General features: G+C 42.1%; 1 protein-coding gene across 1 annotated transcript in view; it reads left to right on the forward strand.

Moving 5' to 3' along the window:
• Positions 1-20,533, forward strand: part of Schip1 (schwannomin interacting protein 1) — a 644,640-nt gene that overhangs the window by 61,690 nt on the left and 562,417 nt on the right. The gene's annotated exons all lie outside the window — the stretch shown is intronic.

The following is a 20,533-nucleotide window of genomic DNA, read 5'->3' on the forward strand; positions in this document are numbered from 1 at the left end:
CATGCAGAATACGAGAGGCGGGCATGTGGGGCAACCTTTTCAGGTCGCGTTTCTGTGTAAACAATTGAGCTAATTCCTAGAACCCCTGACTTCTGGTGTGCTTTTCAATCTTACACACATACACACACACACACACACACACCACACACACACACACGAGCATGCACTTGCACAACACATGCACACGCCAGCACATAGAACATATATTTAAAATCACACTGGTGAAATGGGTCAGATGTTGTAAGTTCTTGGTACTCAGGGTAGGGAAGACGATCTTGGGAACTTCAAAAAATAGATGACTGCTTTCCTTAAAGAATTGGCTACAAAAAAAAAAATAGCTTCATTTCTAATAAAGAAACCTGTGTGCTCGTTTTCTTTGCTTAAATCGTTTCCAGGTTGCTTCGGGGATGTCTAGAAGTTTCCTTACAAGAAAATTGCTTGAGTCTCTCTTTCTCTTTCTCACTCTGGGCCTGTAATGATGATGAGATCATCTTCTGCTCCCTTTCATCCATGCTGCCTGGGTTAGCAGGAAATTCGGCTCTCTTCATCTGATAGGAGCTTCAGTTCTTTGCTTTCTTTTGAAATCTGACCTCTGAACAAGGCTATGCCATCCAGGAAGCAGGAGCCGAATTGATTTATTTCAGATTGTTGCTATGGTGATTTCTCTACGTATACAGACAGAAAATGGAGGTGCGAAAGGAACCTAGTGAGAAGAATGAAGGAGCCGGAACACGGAAGGGTCTGCGGGATGTGGAAGGCATCCAGGGCCACATGCCTGTGGGTGGAGCCAAGCATCTTCCGGGCTTTCTAGAAGTTCCTCTGTGGCAATCACAGTTCATTTTAATTTCAGTTAATAGTGTTTTCCTCACAGAAGTAATAAAACATACCATAAGTGGCTTCAAAACGTCGAAATATTTTTTTATTGGGATAGAGAAAATTAATTTTTAAAGATTTTTTATGACCAGAAGCATTTTGATTCTTCAAATACTTTTCTTGATTGTGTTTTATTAAATATATTTTTGAAATATTAAGGAAATCACTGCTCTGGAGAAAACATGTATAATCCACTCATTTTCATGCTGCCTGGCATTCTTTATGTTTTCTATCAGTTCTTGTTTTCTCCTATTTTCCACTCAACCTTTCAACTCAACAAAACCAGCTGGCTCTAGATATATAATAGTAAATTTAATAAATATTGATAAAGTTAGCAAATGCCTATTGAGGCTCACCTGTCTTCAAGGTGGCTTCAAGATCACAGTGGCATGCAGCTCCGAGGACTATGGACAGGAAGGAAGGCTAGACCCATAGCCACCGAGCGCAGAGTCGCTGTGACCCATCTTAGTAATCAGGCCACTGCAAAGCCATTTTTGTATTAGTGAAGGAGACAATAGAGACGTGAGGAGGAATTTGATCCACTCACTAAAGTGGGATAACAGAAAGGGAATCAATAGGAAAAGCATGGAGTTGGGATGAGAAGGAGGTAACATCGGATTCCCCGGCTATGGGTGGTGTTTGTAGAAAGGTTAGCTAATTCGTTCCAGCTGAAGTCGTGGCAAGCCGCCGATGCCATTGGTTCAGGTGGAGGGAAAGGCAGGAAGGAGTTTGCGTGAATCACTTGCTGTGGCTCGGGATCCAAGGGTAAGAGGAGAAGGAAGCAGAGAAATGTGACAAAACATAACGCCATTTGTGGGGGCAGTCATGGACTCCCTTTTTTAGACTTTCTCGCCTGTGGCCTCTGAAGATACCTTCTACATATTACAAATTAGAAGAGAGTTATTCAGCACTTAACCTTCTAATACAGCCTCCCCTTCACCTGCCTCCCCATAGAACTAGTACCTTGGATGGTGAGGGGCAAGAATTAAGGATACCCTTATACCTCAAGTCTGACCTTGACCTTATTCTGTATTTAATCTCAGCAAAGCATTTAATTTCTAGGGACCTTAGAGCCCTCATCTACTGGGATAATACATATTTAAAGCCAGAGTACTTCATAAAAGCATGAGAGTAGAGTTGAGAAGGACTTTAGTGGCTTAAATTTTGCTTTCAAACATGTAAATAAGAACCCCAGGCATGGAAGTATGTAATTGCATAGAATGATTTGGAGCCTACTGGTTCATGATATGGGACATTCTGGTGGAGAATGGTGTGGCTCTATCACCTTTTCCAGCTAAGATTAAGTTGTCAAGGACTGTCTAGTGGGCTCGGCTTCCTCAGCCTTCATTGATGCTAAAATATACTTTGAGTGATTATCATAAATAATTAAAGTCAATGTCAGTTATTAAAAATAATTTTAAAATGTTTTATTCCTGTTTCATATGATGTTTCCCTCATCAGCAAATTCACACTCAATTCAATTCCAGAATTTAGCCTTGAGAACATTAGAATCATTTTCACATTTGCGCAATTTCTCTTCACTGTGTCTGTGGGAAATTTATACTAATTTTGATGAAGTCAGGCCTTCTTGTCAAAATGAGGTTCGTTTGGAGCTCCTTACAGAAGGAGAGAGAGAGAGAGAGAGAGAGAGAGAGAGAGAGAGAGAGAGAGAGAGAGAGAGAGAGAGAGAGAGAGAGAGAGAAGAGAGACACTTGTTCATTGAAAAGGGAAGAGCTGTTTTATATTTTCTCCATTTTTCTCCTGGAGTCTGGACTGAAGTTAAAGTCCTGACTTCATATAAATGCTTTTGTTCTCATCAGGTTGTAATAACTCGACCAGCCTATGACTTTGCTCCTCATCTTCCTCAAGCTGAGCATCATGGAACAGAATAGTGGTCTATTCTCACATCAAGACAGAAAATAAACGGTCCTCAGAGACAAAGTACCAACGTCTGTCTCTGCTTTCTCAGAACTTCCTGCTGGGTGCTGACCTTGAGCCAGATCCTGAAGCATCCAGCAAACTGACCATGGCCTCAGATAAACCTTCAGCTCTTCTTTCTTCTGAGTGCATTCATTGGGGGAGGACCCCGAAGGGGAGGGAAGTAGCATGGCAAGCACTGTTATAAAATAACGACTCCTGTTCAAATCTTGATAATATCAGCTTATATCAGATGACCGATATGTGCAGTCTTTCTACTTGTCTTGTCTGCAGACTTTTTCCAATGGAACCCATCCTGGAAATAGGCAGTTGACGGCACGGTATCATTTCTGAGGATGCTAACCATAGCGAGAGGACTGTGGAACTGTGTGCTTGTTTGTTAGATATTCTGCTAGATCCATTTATGCTGGAAGTTTTCAGAGGTCATCCCTTAGACCAGGAGTATTAATAGTCTCTGAGATGAAGCAGCTGCAGATTAGGGCCAGAGAGATGGCTGAGTAGGTGGAGGCATTGGCTGCACACACCTGGCAACCTGAGGTTGATTCCCAGAACCCACAGAAAGTGGGGGGAGGAGAGAAGTAATTGCACAAAGTTGTCCTCCGCTATGGCGTGTGCCCATGTAAGCATACCATGTGCCTGTGTGCTCATATACACAACATCATCATCATCATTAAAATAATAACTACTACTAGTAATGATGATAAGTAAAAAGAAGGGGTAGGAGAGCTGGCTCAGCAGTTAAGAGCACTTACTGTTCATCCAGAGGAGCTGAGTTCAGTTCCCAGCACCTAAGTGGGTGGCTCATTTGTAACTTCAGCTCCAAGGGATGTAATACCCTCTTCTGGCTGTTTTGGACCCCTGCATACATCTAATACATCTAGCAAACACATATGCACGGGTGCACATGCACACACACACACACAAACATGCTCATGTGTGTGCACACACTGAATTAGAATTGGAGTAAGAGTAAGATCCTAATGGCCTTGCTTTCCCAGGTAGGTCTGTCAATGTCTTGAGAAACAGCAACTCATGACATTTATGAATGTTTGCTATCTTTATCCCCTGAGTTAAAATTAGCACCTAGTTTTAGGAAAGTAGATATCTTGGCTACATTATTCATCCTTGTTTACTGTTTATGGTTCCTATGGATATCATAGGTTTCCTCTCTTTGTATTTGATTGTTAGAAGTTACACAAACAATGAATCTTGGCTCTCATCTTTCAACTTTCCTTTCTGGATCTCTATTTCTTTCTCACCCTTATTATCTTTGCTTTCTTCTCTTTCATACAATTATTTTGCCATGGAAAGATGATGTAGCAAAAACAACAACAACAACAAATGTGTTCACTGGCTTGGGAAATAAATGAAATCCCTAATACTATTTCCTGGCACTAGTTCTTCGCTTGTTCATTCTGTGTGCAAAGTCAAATTTTCACTTGAGGTGAGATGCTCTCAAGAGACTCTGTAAGACATAAGTTTAAATAACTGAGCTCATTTGGTCTGATAGCAGCCCCATCCTGACATCTTCCTAGAGCACAGTGATCCATTAACTTAAATACATTGAAACCAAGAAGTCTTTTTGAGCCTCACAAGCAGCCTCTTCCCCTAATTGCACTGAAATTTTCCTCAAGGATTACCTTGCCATCAAAGTCATTCCTTTCGACATTGCAAAATCATGCCCACCTAGTGGCTTTATCATCACACTGAATGCCAAATGTGATTGCCAACGATGGATTTTTCTTAAAAGTGCCTTCGTTTAGGGAGGATGATGCCAAAGGTTACATGCCATTTCAGGGGAAGTCTAGTTCTCAGCATCCACTCTTAGAGGGTTCTAGTCTGACTCATCTTGTAATGATACCTAATGAACAAAGTCAGGATGGGGCCTCCTGCCAGCCCCTTCAGCAGGGCGACTGACAAGGCTCTTTTAGTTCCCTTTTAGATGACACCTTTATCACTGCTTAATTGTCACGTCTGTGCAGTTAGCGCATGCATTTGATAAGAGTTGCATGTCCCTGTATGTTTTGCAATGTAGCTTAGGAGTCCCCTTAATAATTAAATAAACAAATGAAGACTAATTTCTTACACTTAATTTTTGCCCAACCCACAATGGTTAATAAGTTACAAGATACAAATGACTTAAAACTCCCAATGCCTTCTCTCATGTGGGTACGAGAGTGAGCAGATCCCACCGTATTGACTGTTCATTTGTACCAGAAATGACCCCAGAGAAAACAGTGTTCAGTGTGAGCTGAGCTTTAATAAAAGGAGCGGCAGACTCTGGAGGGATTTTTATATTTCCATCTAATCCCAGGATCATTTGTCTGAAGCTGTTTCTGAATTATTCATACCGACCATGGCGTTCTCAGATATTGGATAGGAGCAGCTTCTATGCTAGGGTCTTTTCTCATGGTGTTTTAAAAATAGAACATTTTTTTTTCTATCCCAGATAGCTCTCAGGTAGTTCCGGGTGAGTTATATTAGCCAAACATTAAACATTAAGAGGCTGTTTGGGGGGCGAATGCTAAGGCTCCTGCAGGTAAGAGAGAAGAGAGTGGAGAATTGGGATGGAAATTAACTGTTCCTGGGGAAGAGTTCGCTTTGCTTTGCTTCGGTTTTGGAAAATCTCTCCCAGTGCATTTAAAAGAGGGGAGTCAACACTTATTTTCATTCATTACAATCTTAACGCCAGCAAATTGGATTTAAGGGATTTGCTCTGCAGAGCCTTTTGTTCTTATGCCCCATTTGATGCCAAGCCTGGCATCTGCCTTTTCAGCTTTCAAGAGAGATGCAAAGCTCTGTAGGGAGGCCACCAAGGGTAGGAGACAGGTCCCCTCCCTTCCCACAGTCTGCTCTATTCACTTCCCATCCCCTCAAGCCTGAGCCCTTTAGATTCTCTTCTGCGCCAGGGAGAGTCTCTCTTGCTTTCCTTGACGCAGATCCCTTTGCCTAACATGCCCAGCAGGGCCAACCTAACAGCACTGGACTCCCTACATTTCCTCCATCTCAATCCCTCAAATGAGTTCATGTTCCCATTCCCCAGTGGTTGTGGGTTGGATTGGCGCATCCCTCCCTGCCCAAGAATCACCCTGGAGCTAAGAGTGGAGGTAGTTTCTTGAGAGAGACTCCAGGTAGGAACACTGCATACATGCTAGAGAGGTGCAGCGAACTCATGTGTGTCATGCTGTGATCTGTTTACCAGGGAGGACCCTGATGAGAAGTCATGCCGAGTCAGACCAGCCTGGGAAGAACCAGCCGATGGGAGCTCTGTAGCTCTGTTCATGGTGGAAGGCTGGGACTACAGGCTGTTTTTGGAGGCACCGAATCGACACGGGAACCTGGCCTGAGCTTTGTTTTGAACAGGTGATAGCAGAGTTTGGCCCGTAGGCTCAGCATGACCCACAGGCATGTGTTGAAGCAGCAAAGCCCCAAGGAAGACATTTACGGGGCATGAGGAGCATCTGCTGCATTGCACCCCCAACCTTATACACATGTATGGGCAAATGCCCGGGTGCTGAGTGTCTCCAAGGTGGGCACTGCTTCTCTGTCCTGACACACACTATGTCCTAGTGTAGCACCAGGGTACAGGCGCTCCTTTGCCAAAGCAGCAAATGCTTGAATGGCTTAGACCCACCTGAACTTGATTTCCGGTCCCTCTCCTGAATGTATCGCTAGAGTGACTCCTTCCTTCTTTCTAACCAGCTGTCATAGTTCAGAATTGTGTACGTGTTTCTCAGTGACGACCCTTGTATTTTTATACTCCTACCCTGATAGCAATATGGCAGCCTCTCCTATCCACTTCTCTGCGGATACCCTTCAGGCAAGCTTTTCAGCTAGAGGAGGTTACAATATAGGACATGTGGGCAAGAAGATGCAGGGGTGGGAAAGCATTGGTGCGTTTTCATGCTTCCCCTTTATTGTCCTGGAGTGATGTGGCCAACGTCCTCAGAGGTCTGGATTTCTGGAAGGAGCAGAATATCTCTTTCACAGGGAGTTTACCCAAGTCCACAGTAGAGGCATATGTCTGCCCTAGCTTAGTAGTGTGGGAGCCACTGTACTCTCTTAACCAAGCCTCATTTTTGCATATGTCCAGTTTGAATGGAAGCCATCCTGTTCTTTGGCGGCCAGGGTACCCTGCCAGGACTCCCTGGATCCAGCCAATTTGGCCAGAGTCTCCTATTTTGACTTGATTGGGTGGATCGTGTCCTCAGAATTGCTGCAGTTTTACTGCCATCTCCTCCCACAACTTGTTCAGCCTGCTCTGTCCCCCATCGTCTCCCTCACCCTCTCATGGATGGCATCGTATCTCTCGTGATCAGGGTTCTCACAGAGCTCAGTCAAGTCGCTTAGCTGCTGGTCTCCGTTTCTTTATGAAAACAAAATAAAACAGAAGGAATTTAAACTAAGCTATTGGTAAAACTCCTTCCAACTTTGGCACCAAATTCTGTGACTTGAGCTGTTTCCACCCACTACGGAGAACTCATTTCTAGGTATATCAGCTGTCCTGAATGTATCGAACTTCAAATGGTACAAAATCCTCCCCAGGGCAAAGAGACACACGAGGTGAGCAGCAAGGACACCCACCCTCAAGAGCCACCCCGTGATGCTCATGAGTGGTCTGCAAAGACAGTGAATCAGGTCATGCTGGCCTTAGTGGAGCCTATGCTGGGCTCAAGAATAAGAACTAAACTGCAAACGGCTGTTCATCTTAACTGAGGGCGTTTCTTTTCTTTCTTTCTTTCTTCCTTTCTTTCTTTCTTTCTTTTTTTTTTTTTTTTTTTTGAGATCCTGGTCTCTACCGTCACACTCTGTGAGGACCACGGAATTACAGGGACGAACATACCCTGTATGTTCTGAAATACCGTCCACTATAGGTAACTGTGATTCTATAGCCAAAGAGAACATAGACCTTAAATCCAGACCGAAGACCTTAGTAAATACAATCCTCATCACTCCCTGAGTGTGTTTGGTTATCTTTACTTCTTTGAATCTCACTTTCTTCACTTAAAACAAGTGGATAAAGCCTGCTTTTTGAGAATTATATGGAATTCATCCCATAAATAGTAATTGAGTACTTACCATGGACTGGATTAATGTGTTTGTGGAGAAGGGACACAAAGGAAGTCAGATGTAGTCATTGCTTTGCCTTCAACTCAAATTCCAGTAAGGGAGATAGAAATAATAGTGATAATATTCTCTGGAAATGTAACAATAAATAAAATGAATGACTCATTTTCATAGAAAGACTGTGGGCAAATGTCAATAAAATTTATCTTTTATCTTCTTCCTAAGTGGGAAAAAAAAACTCCACCACTGAAAGATGATCTAAGATAGCACATCACAGGCCACTGCCACGGCAGTGCGGTCTGGGGCATTCTGCACGCAAGCTGATGACTCTCATCCTTCACACTTACAGACAGGAATTACTTTGAGTCCCATGATAGTAAGTCATTTCCATAACCTTAGTCATTAAGAAAGGTGAAATGATATTAAAGAAGTGAGGAAATAAAGAATATATTTTAGAAAAGTTTTTAATCTCAAAATACTCAGCTAGGACCTTTATATCACATCCTGTCTTTCCGAGATTCATGGATCATTGCAGACCAGGGCACAGCTGTATTGGAAGAGCCAGATGTGGTGGATGACTGCATGGTGACAGTGTTTTCAGGACCTAGCAAGACAGTTGCTCATATGAAGTCATAGCAGTTGTGACAGTATGTTCAACTCCCGCACAGACTCAAGCCAGACAAAACTGCAGTGTGGAATGGGAAGTGGGAATGAGGTTCAGCTGTTAGTTGAGGGGCCATTAGCAACTGAGAATGGCTGGGGTAGATGGGGAAGTCAGCTCTCTTTAAGGATGGGACCCTCTGGTAGGTCAACCAAGCTCCAGTGGATAGCCACACACCCAATAGTATAGGAGCATCACAAATTGGATTTAATGGTTTAAAAGGGATGTTGTTTTTATGGGTAGAAAATGGGAGATTGTGGAGGAACTGACAGAGGGAGTGGAATGACCAAAATATATTTTATAAAATTCTCCAAGGACTGATAAATTTTTAATATCAAAATATAAATTTCTGAAACAAATTTGCATATATTTCTAAGCATGTTTGATGTAGCTGTAAGAAAGTTGTAGAATCATATCTAAACTTATTTTAGGAAAAATGAGGTAAAAACCTTTACAGATCCGGGTTTGGGTGTAATTCTGAGGTGGAGCAATGACAGAGCATGTGCAAATGTGTGGAGGCCATGGGTTCAATCTTCAGGACAACACACACATACACACACACACACTCACACACACACACACAAACACACACAAATACACACACATATAAACACACACACATGTACACACACACTCTCTCTCTTTACAAATTTATCTTTTACATATCATTAACTAACTTTCCCTTATTCAACTACCTCAAGTGACCAAAAGTTCTCTACTATATAATGATGGATGGATACCCATGGCATCATGAAAGCCCAAAGTGATTGAGTTCATGAAGACCTGCTGCAGCTAATTGAGCTGTGTGCCTGCTGAGAATACTGGTTACGGCATCTATTCTTCACTCTTGTTCAACCAACGTGACTTGACCCTCTAATCCACGGTAGCCATTGCTTTGGGTACAGAAGATGAGACAGTGACCAACACACATGGCATTTGCTTTTCTAATTATGGAATTTAGATGATTTGTCCAACAACTAAGGAATGAAAATGAACACAAAGGGAAAATTGCTGAGCTTTCTAAATATCAAGTGAGAAGGTATGTGGGCTTTTTTGACGGTCAGGGGGACCTCTTCCCATTCCCGTGTCTATGTTTCCAGGTTTGCAGCCTCTGCTGTTGCGTGTGCCTGTGACAGCATCTGTGGGTCTGTGTCTGCTATCCATTTGGCTAGCTAAGTGGTGTCAGGACAGGTCGAGTGCTGTGACTCCAGGGTCAGCAGTAGCGGCAGTTTCCTAGGAGATCGGTTCCCTGGTTACACTTCAGTGACTTCATTAATTCTTATTAGTTTTGGCTCCACTGTAGAGGATAGCGTCAAGCAGGGCCTTGTGGGGGCAGATCCCTTCTGGAGAGACTCTCTGAGCTTGGATACCTCAACAGGATAGCGAAGGAATCTTCACTTGGGAAAGGACTGATACAGACTGGTCAATGAAAATGGTTAAGGGTATAACCATAGGGAGTATCTCAACTGGTTTAACTATTTAGTCCTGAATCAAAACATAAGATGTGTGTTCACACACACACACCCCGATTTCACCACAATGATTTAAGGCTCCTCTTTGCACTGGGGACACTGATCAATCCTGGCAGACTGCGTTCCCTCCTACAGTGCCCCCACCGGCCTTTAACTCATCAGTCGTAGAGACTTGGCCACTAGTGATCAAAGCCAAGGTCTTCCAATAGAGAAATGCCCTTTTGGTCAACAATCTCTGAGAGCTCCAAGCAAAGACTCTTGGGATTGGAAGTCTGTGTCTGAAGTTGGGATTGTCATCCTCTTTCTAGTCAGAATGTAGTCGTGTGGTCAAAACTGCCCATGCCTTGTGGTAGTCACTGGTCATGTTCAACACTCCGTCTTCTGATACATGCCCAGATTTCTTATTTTCCACACTTTTCTTTTGATCTCTCCCCTCTCTCTTCTTTTCTTCTCTTCCACATGACTCTTTCCCCTTCATATTTGTATTCCACCTCAGCTTTTTATCCTTCCTTCTTTCAGACCCACTGTGGCTGGGGTTCTGTAAAAAAATGAAGCACAAATTGCCTTCAGTCGGCACGAGGGGCCAGTTTCTTCCGTGATTCTTGTGAATGATGTTTCTAGATCACTTCCAATGAAGGGCAATAACGTTGTTTATTTATTCCTGCCAAACCTGTAGGTGATGAAGGTCCCACCTGTCAGCTTTACCAACTTAGGAGACGACACATAGTGCTGCTAGGTATCAACACTGTCCCAGTGTCTTCATCTGGTCTTCTGCAGGCTCTGATTACAAAAGATTTGGTGACAGGAAATTGTGTGGAAGATGATTCTGTATGCATGTGTGTGAGACAGAGAGACAGACAGAGACAGAGAGACAGACAGAGACAGAGAGACAGAAAAGAGACAGAGAAAGAGAGATAAAGCCATTTTCATATAAAATATTTTGAGCACATTCTCTCTTAATCTGTCCCTCCTGCGTCCTCCTCCCCATCCCCTTAGATCAAGTTTGCCTTAACCTTTGACAAGAGAAAACAAATACTGACAATAAATTTCTACCCATTCACAACAACTTTCAACATTTCAATTTTATTTTGCTTTCCTATAGTTTACTGAGAGAACTCACTACCTGAAGTCTTCAGTATAAATTTTAATTCGAGAGGCTAGATACTCTTTCAGAAAAATGAAATAATTCTGAAATCTTCGAAAATATGTATTATTCATGCACCCAAACAGCACAGACAGCAGATGGGCATCGGCAAACATTTATTCAGTCATTTGCACATAATTTTTGGAGTAGTGAAATTTGGCTCTTTTGCCTAGTGTTAAAATTGAGCTGTAGTTATAACATACACACCTGAAAAGAATGAAGGAGAGGAACACATGCCTTCTCATCTCTAAATGCGCTCATATGTCTAGCCCTTTCCACAGCCCCCTGCCTTCATCTAGTTTCCTATGTGTTTTTGCTTAATATTTTTAAAGTTCTGCTATGTGGCAGATCATAGAAATGAGAGGAAACAGCAAATGAGGTTCTCTTTGGGAGGTATTTCCAATTCTGTTGGAAAGCTGAATGCAGTTTTTGCTTGTTTGTTTAGGAGTAAAATGGGGTGTGGCCAAGGAAGAACTAATTAAGGGAGAAGATTTCTTGAAGGGGGTGGGCCTTGAAGGACAGGGCTGTAAAGAGGAGGTGTGGGGGAGTCATGGGCAGGAGAGGGGAGATCTTCAGGTGAGCAGAAAGGAGGCATTGGGCAGTGTACTTCAGAAGCAAGGAACAAACCCACTTGAAGGCTCATAGATGACCTGGGTAAGTGAGCAGGGAAGAACCTCTTTCTGGAGAGTCTTGCACACCAGGAAAAGCAGATTGAGCTTGATCAGTGTTTTTAAAAACAAAATTCTTCTGAGAACACTAGGGCTTTTGTGAAGTTGGCCGTGGGCCTTTTGTAGGAAGGCAGTGAAGGGAGAAGGAATGGATAGACAGAATTCTGGGCATTCCACTTTTGTTTTACATATTCTTTTTTGTGTTTTTAAAACAATCTTTTCTCATTTTACATACCAATCCCAGTTTGATCTCCCTTCCCTCCTCCCACTCTCCTCACCTTTCACCTACCTCTAACCCCATCAGAGAGGTAAAATTTCCCATGAGGAGTCAACAAAGTCTGGCACATCACTTGAGGCAGGACCAAGGCCCCCCTCCCCATATCTAGACTGAGCAAAGAATCCCTACAAAGAGAATGGCCTCCAAAAGCAAGCAAGTTCAAACACTGGGGATAAATCCTGGTCCCACTGCCAGTGGCCCCACAGATAGCCTAAGCCGCACAACTATCACCTGCATTCAGAGGGCCTAGTTTGGTCCTATGTAGGTTCCCCAGCTGTCAGTCCATCCTGATGGCTAAGGATGTTGAACAATTCCTTAAGTGTCTTTTGACCATTTGAGATTCTTTTGTTGGGAATTCTCTGTTTGGATCTGTACCCCATTTTAAAATTGGATTGTTAGGTATTTTGATGTCTAGTTTAAAAAAATTTTAAAAAAATTTATTTATAATGAATGTAGTGTTCTGCCTGCATGCATGTCTGCAGGCCAGAAGAGGGCACCAGATCTCATTACAGGTGATTGTGAACCATGTGGTTAAAGGGAATTGAACTCGGGACCTCTGGAAGAATCAGTGCTCTTAACCACTGAGCCATCTCTCCAGCCTGATATCTAGTTTCTTGAGTTCTTTATATAGTTTGGAAATCAGTCCTCTGTCAGATGTGGGGTTGGTGAAGATCTTTTCCCATTCGGTAGGCTGTCATCTTGTCTTATTGACCGTGTCCTTTGCCTTACAGAAGCTTCTCAGTTTAGGAGGTCCCATTTATTAATTGCTGCTCTCAGTGTCTGAGCTACTGGTGTCATATTTAGGAAGTGGTCTCCTGTGCTTGTGCATTGAAGGCTACTTCCCACCTCCTCTTCTATGAGGTTCAATGTGGCTGGGTTTATGTTAAGGTCTTTGATCCATTTGGACTTGAGTTTTGTGCATGGGGATGGATATGGATCTATTTGCATTTTCATATATGTCGACTCCAGTTTGTCAGCACCATTTATTTGTTGAAGACACTTTTTTTTGTCCATTGTATAATTTTAGATTCTACCAGGAAACTCCTATAGTTGATAAACACCTTCAGTAATGTGGCAGAATACAAGATCAACTCAAGAAAATCAGTAGCTCTCCTATATACAAATGATAAAAGTTTTGAGAAAGAAATCAGAGAAACATCACCCTTTAAAATAGCCACAAACAGCATAAAATACCTTGGGGTAACTCTAACCAAACAACTGAAAGATCTGTACAACAAGAACTTTAAGTCTTTGAAGAAAGAAACTGAAGAAGACATCAGGAAATGAAAAGATCTCCCATGCTCTTGGGTAGGAAGGATCAACATAATAAAAATGGCAATCTTACCAAAAGCAATCTACAGATTCAATACAATCCCCATCAAAATCCCAACACAATTCTTTATAGTCCTCAAAAGAACAATTCTCAACTTCATATGGAAAAACAAAAAACCCAGAGTAGCCCGAACAATCTTCTACAATAAAGAAACTTCCGGAGGCATCACCATCCCTGACTTCAAACTCTACTCTAAAGATATAGTAATGAAAACAGTTTGGTATTGCTATCAAAACAGACAGGTGAACCTATAGAATTGAATCAAAAGACCCTGATATTAATCCACACACCTATGAACATTTGATTTTTGACAAAGAAGGAAAATTATACAATATTTTACAGATTCTTAAGTATATGCATTGTTTCTTTAAGAAGGCTCCTGGTGCTAAGAATTAAGTGCAGAACCAGCGCCATGGTCAATAGAAGACCAAGGTTTCCGAGTGCATCCAGGGCGTAGTTGCTAAGGATATGGCTCCCAGCTTGGGTACCAGAAGGAAGACAAACAGGCCTCACTGCTTTTCATGCTCTTAAGACTTCCTAGCTCACACCTGATGATTTAACTGTGGACTTGGTGCTTTCAACACAGCAGATAACCTCAAAATCACCTATGTTTAACTTTGGGTGGCATTGCCTGGTCCTTCAACTGGTGGATTTAACTTTTGAATTGTGTTTTGCTTAGTCCAATGCTGATGTTAATTTGCATTCCCTTAACTGAAGGCTGGGCAGGGAGGGGGAGGGAGAAGATAGTAAGCAGAAGAAATCAAGAGAAGGGTTGTTGTATGGGGAGCTGGCTCGGGACACGGAATTAGATGCACGTCATTTGCTCTGGGGACAATCCCCTCACAGGTAATTACAATCAGGGTCTAGAAAACTGACTATTCCTTTGACAAGTTGCTGTGTTAGGTCTGCTACAAATAAACGTGTCTGCAAGTAGCTGCCTTTAAAATTCATGAGTGTAGGATCATATTTCTCACCTCTATGTTGCAGTTATCCGTTTCTGGACACTGGCTTTATTGCCTGAAAACAAACAAACAAACAACAACAAAACAGATACTGTTTCAGGTCAAAGGAAGCCCTAGGCGATGTGGCTTGTTAAGGAGCCGTTTGTCTTTTCATAGTGTAGGTAATGAGCTTATGCTAGCCTATTAGTGCGTGTGAGGTGCAACTATGAAGGCAGTCTAGCAAAACCATCCTGGCTGAGGCATTACGTCATATGGTATTAGCAGAAATGTGTACCTAAGGTAGAGACAGAGATAGAGCAGCATAAAGGCTTTCCTTCCCTTCTTTGTCTAACATCTGCAGGATTCCCAGTGGTCCATCTCCAAGTCTCTAATGCTGTTAGTTTCCTCTCTCTCTCTCTCTCTCTCTCTCTCTCTCTCTCTCTCTCTCTCTCTCTCTCTCTCTCATTTACACATGAGTAAGCACAGGGCATGTGATGCATGTTCTTCTTCACATAACGTATTGTGAAGACATTTCCACTTCACTCCGTAAAGCCTCCTTGTTTTTCTGAAATATCCGAATAGTATGCATGAATGGACTAGTTGTTGTTGTTTTTTTTGTTTTTTTTTTTTGTTTTTTTTTACCCAGCTCCCTGCAGATAGGTCTCTGGACTGTCTGCATTTCTTCCCCATTACAGCCAGCATGAAAGGAATATTTCTGTGCCTAGTGTAGGTCACCATTTCCTAGGAGAATTGTTAGGACACAGTTGTCTGTTTGAACACAATGAGTACGCACAAGTAAGATTTTCTTTCATATCAAATTTTCTTTTTCTTATTATTTTATGTGTGCTAATGAAACATGCACACAGTGTGTAATGTAAACTGGATTTTCTGTTTCAAAATATTTATAAGGCACTGTTATGTGACTAAAAACTACACGCGTGTCTTTGAGTTAAGTATTAGCCTTTCCCAGTCACACCTGCTGTGCCTCAAAGACTTGTGGGATTGCTGCACTAAAGTGCGTGACTGCAGCACTGGAGTGGGAGACTGCAGCACTGGAGTATGTGACCGCTGCACTGGAGTGGGAGACTGCTGCACTGGAGTGTGTGACCGCTGCACTGGAGTAGGCAACTGCTGCACTGGAGTGGGAGGAGACTGCTGCACGGGAGTGGGAGACTGCTGCATTGGAGTGGGAGACTGCTGCACGGGAGTGGGTGACTGCTGCATTGGAGTGGGAGACTGCTGCATGGGAGTGGGAGACTGCTGCACGGGAGTGGGTGACTGCTGCACGGGAGTGGGTGACTGCAGCACTGGAGTGGGTGACTGCTGCATTGGAGTGGGAGACTGCTGCACGGGAGTGTGTGAATGCTGCACTGGAGTGTGTGAATGCTGCACTGGAGTGGGAGACTGCTGCATTGGAGTGGGAGACTGCTGCACTGGAGTGTGTGACCGCTGCACTGGAGTGGGAGGAGACTGCTGCACGGGAGTGGGTAAATGCTGCATGGGAGTGGGTAAATGCTGCATGGGATGGGTGACTGCTGCATTGGAGTGGGTGACTGCTGCATTGGAGTGCGAGACTGCTGTATTGTAGTCTTTTCTGGCAGTTACATGGTGTTTCTTTTTTCTGGAAGCTACATGGTGTCTCTCTGACTCTGTCTACTCTCTCCTCTTTCTGCTTGGAATTCTCACTTTGCCCTATTCTGGGCTGTAACAGGCCTCAAGCAGCTTCTTTATTAACCAATGGTAATCACAGAATACAGAGAGGAATTCCACATCATCTCCCTTTCTGTTTAAATAAAAAGAAAGGTTTTAACCTTAACATAGTAAAATTACATATACAAATCAGGTATCAAGCAAGAATTACAGTTAAAATATTTATCCATTTACATTTGGCAAATTAAGGAAAATATTTTATCATCTATGCTATCTTTGTGCGTATAAAGTTTCATATTTAATCTATATTTCATCATAACTAAGGAAAACTACAACTATCATTATCTATTCTTCAACTCCATCAAAGACCCCAGAAGGATATAATATTACCTAAGTAAACAGGAAGTGCATTGTAAGCAACTTCCAAAACTCTAGAATTGACAGAGACATCTCGCTGCCTGGATAGTCACCCAAACTTCTGTAACACTGGGGCACTCATATTTATTTTGCAGGCCCATAGTATCTGGCAGACTTTTCCATGAAGCAGGAAATTTCAAAGTTCTGCCTTTATTGGCAGTTTGTCAGTCACTTTCTTCTGTGCCTTGCAGAAAGTCTGGCAGGCTCTTTCATGAAACAGGAACCCTGAAGGACTGTCTCACCTTCTTTAAACTTCAGCAATCATTTTTCTGTGGGTCCTGCATGTCCAGTCTATATAACATAACAGTAAGCAGTCCATGTAAGATCAGTTTCTTAACCAAATGGTTAATAAATTCCATAAGGAGCCTCTTCAGTGCCCATCATCCTCTTGAAGTAATTGGTGCTGCCAGGAGCAGGTGTGTCTCATTGTCATAAAAAGTCCTAAGTTCTTAAACATTTTAAATGGCATATTCTCTTAGTGTTTGAAAGGTTTGAAGAATATCTGTCCATGTGAAATATATCTCTGTATATCTACAAACTCTAACTAACATTACTACAAGCTTGACTATTATAGGTGATTATCTATTAACCTGTATTTTTAATTATACATTAAATTTTTAAATGAGCTGCACAAAGACAATACTTTAAATTTGTATATAGACCAAGATCCATACCAATCCAAGCTATTCATCTCTATATCATATCCCCCTTTAAATGTAAGCAAAAATTTATAAACAATAATTGGGAATTTGGGTATTGGTATTTCCAGACTGCTTCCTTCTTTTTGTTGGATGAAGTATTTTCTTTTTGGGTATCACAGAGACCTTTCAGGGGGGTCTTAGTCTATCAAACCACATTATTCTGGAAGGAATCCACAGGTTCTCATCCTCTGTGAAAATAAAAGCAGAACCTCTTTTCCAAAGCAATATATCCTTAGACTCAAATTTTGAAATCAAGCTACCTTTAAAGTATATATGTTGGTTTAGCTTAGCAGCCCACACAATAAAATATCTCTCTGTACTTAGCTCATTCACAGCCAAAAAATTCAAAGAAAACACAATAATATGCACAATCCAGAGTCTCTGTGTATATTCCATCTTTACCTGGCTTATTTTTCTTTACTCCTTTAATCTATGATTGTCTGTACTGTGTCTGTTTAAAGACTTTACTTTTTCTTTTTAAACCATTTACTTCTTTTTATAACTATTTCTTCTCTGTCCCAAGCCTACGTACATTTATCTCAACACTGTGACCCATTTAGAGATCTTTCCCATCTGGTTTTGTCTTTATTGCAAATCTGTAATTATTTTTTGACCAGGAGCTCTTTTTTTTAAAAAAAAATGCTAAGTGGACATGGCTAGGACCAACTTCGTGGCACTGCCTGTTGGCCCCGCCCATTCCTACATGGCGGAGGCATGTTCACTGCTTCTGAAAGCCATGCACATTGCTCCAGCTACAGGGTCGTAGCAGGTCTTGTCACCATTAAGCAATTTGTAACACGCTACTCACAAACCCCATTTAAGTTCTTGGCCTCCTGAAAGAGACAAAGCTGTCTTGCAACCAGCACAAACTAGGAAGCCGCCATTTCAAAGCTGCACTCTTTAATTTTATATTTTATTTTATTTATTTTTTTCTGTTAATGCTGAATCAGGAAGACCCCTCTTGAAATCTTCTTGATTTATCTCCTGAGTAGCTGGAATTAGAAATTTGTACCATGAGGACTGACTTCACTATGAGTTTTAAAGTATTAAGAAAAATATTCTCATTAACTTTCCTGTTGAGATTTTTGTATGAGCCTGTTACATTTGGGGCCAAGTCTAACTGCATGTGCCAGAACTGCCACCTCAGTAATATTAGATTTTGTCTCACGTCATCCACATTCTTTCCTCTGCATGTTCAGAGCTGTTTTAGAAGGTGCACGATGATAAGGAAATCTTCCAGATTGGAGCTCTGTTATCCTCACATTTCGTCCCTGACAGCATGATATAATATGAATATTCAGCACTAACAATCATGCTTATTTCAACATGATAGAGGAGGAAAAAGGCACACCCAAAGAGCGTAGTCTGAGTGTTTTTTATTGGCATGCTACATTTACATTTTCATTTTCATTGGCCCTAGGTCAGTTGAGTAAGGGATGCTGAATGTACCAAACTTAAAATTAGTGATTGCACTCCTATGCTGTAGGACAAACTGGATCTAAGTATTCATTTACAGCCTTAGCCACAATCACTACTTGGACATCTTAATGATGTCCTTAATGATGGTTGATGACACCACTGGCGTGGCATGTCACAAATTCAATTGCTTACAAAGACAAATAAATGCCTTGAATATTATATCTGCGAATCCAAATATGTAGTGTGACGTTGCCACATACCACAGGGTGTCAGAAAGCCAGCCCTCCTGGACAGTATATTGTTGCAGCGGCAGCTAGTTCCTGCAAAACCTCTACTCAGACAGTGCCCGAAAGTGTGATAACACCAGGTTCTCTACATCCTTGTGAGGTACGGGGATGGAAGGCTTTGCTTAATCTTTTGAATTCTGTCACTCAGGCAACTGCACATGCTGCTTGAACAGAAGGCTGTTTCCGTATTTTCAATTACAACAGAAACTCTACTGAAACAAGCTTCATTTAGGAAAGCCTGGGCCGCTGTCAAAATTTGTTAAGGTGCAGTTTGAAAAATATCAGCATCTTCTAGGAAAATAAACACACATATGTCTTTGGAAATCTGGAATCAGGCAAGCATATCATGCATTCCTTTGAGTGGCTGGCTCATTTTCCTACTTTTTGATTTGCAAAGAAATAATTTTATTGATGTTTTTCTCGAGCAGGTGGAAGTCATAATAGAACCATGCAAGGCAGGAAAGAGTTGCTAGGCAACTATTTTCTGTGTTTAAAACCCTTCCTTTTAAATATCAGAAAGATTGGTGATCTTGAATTTGACTTTTAGTGAACCTATGCAGTCTAGTAGCGCCCCCGTTGTCCTGTTTCCCACTCTGTAATAGCCTCCATCAGTGATGGCACATTCTTCAAAGACGGTTTTAGGCCTGGGTCAGGCTCGTTGTGGAATGCAGCAAATAGAGTTAAAATGCTTGATCCTCTTTCAGTTATAGCTGTGTAAGTTTGAGATCTATTGACTTGACAGGAGGATTCTTAAATGCTATTTGTTTTCTATGTCCTTAGAATTAAAATCATACCTATGAGAGTCTTGGGTACTTCAGAAAAGTGAAGTCATTGTAGGCACTGGATTGTAATTTCGCTCTGATAAAAAAAAAAAAAACCTCAACCTCCTACCCCCCACTCTGCAAAAAAATAAAGCCAACTGATTTGCCATAAATGAATTCAAGAATTTTGAATTTTGGTGGTCATTGCACCAACTGTAACCATGTGGGGCTAGGGACATTTGCATGTATTTATCCGCCCTGGTGCTGCCTGAAGCCTGGAGGGTGGTTAGCTTTGCTTACAGACATATTTCATGCAAAGGGAAAGTTGAATGACCTCTTCAGATTGCCCTGTACTTGACTGTGATATCCATAGAGGCTCAAAGGGAAGGGAAAGCAGCTCTTTGGCATGCCTCGTATGCTTCCATCATCGTGGCTTCCCACGGGCCATTGGAAATGACAACTGGCAAGCACCTGTCACCTGAGGCAGACCTGCTGCTGAAGGGCATGTGCTCCACACATGTCCAGATGCTAGAGATGTGGGAGTCATTACCCCCTTCTCACAGTGCCATTGAATTCTGAGAGGGACAACATTGGCGTTTCCTATTCTGACTGGTGGTCTTGAACAAAGTGAGGACTGGCGAAGTTTGCCTTTGACCCGTGTTGATTTCTCCTGTGCTGTTCCGTTCTGCTGCCGTTCTGGCTGTCCTGAAGCCCCAGCACAGACTCCCCCTGCCATTTGGATGTGCAGAACAATTGGACACATCTTCTGTGAGAATCTCCTGCCTTCGTAAAGTTTTATCGTAGCATGCTCAGTCTTTTCTCTTGCTTGTCCTACTACCTCTTACATAAGATTTAACCTGTTTCTCTTAATTTACATTTTGCTTTTCTTTCATTCTGTTTGTCCTTCTCTGTGTCTGGTTGACT

Source organism: Microtus pennsylvanicus, chromosome 16, assembly GCF_037038515.1.
Source record: "Microtus pennsylvanicus isolate mMicPen1 chromosome 16, mMicPen1.hap1, whole genome shotgun sequence".
NCBI lineage: Eukaryota > Metazoa > Chordata > Mammalia > Rodentia > Cricetidae > Microtus > Microtus pennsylvanicus.